This window comes from Anneissia japonica, unplaced genomic scaffold, assembly GCF_011630105.1.
Source record: "Anneissia japonica isolate Jap-2015-1 unplaced genomic scaffold, ASM1163010v1 scaffold288176_len59077_cov173, whole genome shotgun sequence".
In the NCBI taxonomy this organism is placed as follows: domain Eukaryota; kingdom Metazoa; phylum Echinodermata; class Crinoidea; order Comatulida; family Comatulidae; genus Anneissia; species Anneissia japonica.
The window spans coordinates 32,448-35,305 of NW_022740510.1; positions in this window are offsets into that span (position 1 = coordinate 32,448).

The window sequence follows — 2,858 nt, forward strand, 5'->3', positions numbered from 1 at the left end:
AATGAGCTAGTTATTAATATTAGGCATAGTAATCGGCAGGTTCTTGATTGCAAGGCTAGACCAAGTTCATTACATGTAATGCCGAAATGATAATAATAATAAGTATTATTAGTATTACCTGTACGTTAGGGGAACTTGGACAATGGAGGAATTAGAAACAATTTAAAAAACGACGTTAAGGGGAAATAACACAAAAGATAATCCCCTTGGCTAGTTATTATTTATAGGCCTAGTAAATAGTATCTGTAGGTTCTTCATTACAAGCCTTAGGTAATTAATGCTGAAATGATTATTATTACCTGTACCTTAAGGGGAATAGACAATGGAGGAATTAGAGAACAATTTAAAAAAAACGACGTTAAGGGGAAATAACAAAAGATATTCCCCTTGGGCGATTATTATTTATAGGCCTAGTAAATAGTATCTGTAGGTTCTTCATTACAAGGCTTAGGCCAAGGTAATTAATGCAGAAATTATTATTATTATTCAACATTAATTACATTACAATGATAGTTTGAACAAGTTCAATAACGCCGGAATGGTATATTATTTATTTAATAATATTTCTCTTATGCGCTCTATTTTTCAATTCATGCTTCAATTTTGTCCCATTTTTACCCCCAAAATTTCAGTCCATGTCAGTATGTGAAGCGTGACCGTGACTGTTGTGTCAGCCTATGACCCTAGGCCTAGTTTAAGGAGGGCCCTAGGTAAGACCTCATCTCAGCCTGTAGTTAGGCCTATAGTTTATCCTCTTTCTCTGTAGCCTTTGGTATAACTTTACCTATCTACACTTTATAACTGGGGGTACTACGCTGCTGCTGTTGTTGTAGATAATATACTAAAATTTAATAACATCCAAGAAGGTCACAGTTAGCTACACAGTGACGTACATCACATAAGTCCGTGAGATTTCATAGGCCTACCGTAGGTAAACATAGAAAGAGCAATAATAGTAAAACTCGAGCGTCACGACATTGCGAAGTGTCTGCTCTTGTTCCTCGTATCGTACTCATTCGAGTCAATCCGAGATGGCCCGAGTGAATTTTCAAGCAAATGTTTCGTACGGAAAAAAAAATCGCAGACCGGCAGCGAGGCGAGGTCAGCCACGCTTTGCAAAAAGCAGCCAGACATTGCAAAATCGTTAATGCAAAAGAATAGCCTGGGCGATACCATTTTCGCAAAGGTAAATTGACTTTCGACATAAACCTTGTACAAAAAACTTTTATGGTTGCTGCCCTCTACAGTATTTCAACGTCAGGTTAAGTTATTGTAGGTGATGGACAACCCTGGATAAACTAACCCAGTAGTCATGGTTGGGGCGAGTGGATACAGAAAGGTTCTGTATTCCGGGGTGCAGGGCGAAGGCCTTGATAAAGCAGACTAAATGTTGTGGCAGATAATGTCCTGGTTTATTTGTCTCCTGTCTCTTTTTTTGTGGACTGATTATTATTTGTTTTTCTAGATGCTCAGATGTGCTTTCCAGCACTGGTCTGTTAATCAGTGGCGAATCTGGAGGGTGGTGGTGAGGGGGGAGGGGATTAATAGGGTGGCTACCCACCCCCTTCGTTTTCTTGCGTGTGTGCTCTTCGTGTACTCTTTCTATTTGATGCCTAATTTTTTTCAGGGCGGCCACCTAAGATCGTCCAGCAGTCTAGGATACAGTACGGTATTAAGAATGATGTTCATGACCGTTGAGAATGATTTTATTAATTATTTTACTGTGATAGGGCTATGTTAAATTCATTTACATTTTACATAAACTTCTTAAAATGTTCTTTATTTTTACTCCGGCGAAACTCTCTTCGTCCCCAACTGGGATTGGGGGTGGAACCAGACCTCATGCCTTCCCGACGGGGAATTCTACTCCCACTTAGCCCCTCTGCAGTGCCGCCACTGGTTATCATGATATGTTTAACTTTATATTTCAATATAATTGTGGTGTTGTTATTGTAATTGTGGTAACTACAGCAGTCAGTGGCGGATCCAGGAATTTAAAATAGAAGATGCCCGGAGAAGGACTTTGATGAAAAATTATGATAATGGCACCAGGCGGCTTCCCCAAAGGCAGTAGCAGTATCGTCATTATCATCAGCATTACTTATTATTGTTATAGTCTTTTAATCAAAATCCTTCTAATTACTGAAAATAATTGTTCTTGAAAATGTATTGCTCAATACGGTAGGCCTCTGACCATTTGCATAAATTAATCAAACAATAAACTGAGTCAGACGATTGTAACACATTTTTCCCTATGTTATAAATAAGACAACCTTCATGGTAAAACTGCAGACCTAATTATTGTGTGCTAAATATCAAACTTCCAATAAATTGAAACACAGGCCGATATGATGGTCATTTATCCTATTCTACTTTAGGTTTCTGGTCAAGAAAGTGTCAGTTCAGTCTCATGAGAGTATAATGTAAGCGAATACACAGTACGGTATATCATGTTCCTATATTTGAGCATTGTCATCTATTTGATTTGTTATATGTGTTATCTATGCCTAACAGAACAAAATCTTATTTGAATATATATATATATATATATATATATATATATATATAAGGCAAATGGGAAAAACCCATAAAACAGCAAACGGCCACATAATGCTGTTCCGTTTTAATTTTAAATAGTTTTGCATTTTGTGGCCGTGTGCTGTTTTATGGGTTTTTCCCATTTGCCTTTTAAAATTTATATATTATTAAAGAATCTCTGTTGAGATCCAGCAGGCCGCCACTGATGCACGGTAGAGACATCTTTAGATCTCCGATCTTGTTCACAAATTCATGGACTAGTGCTGTCTTGTAAGAATTTCGTAGGACGCGTTAAGAATGACAAAATATTCTCTGTATCT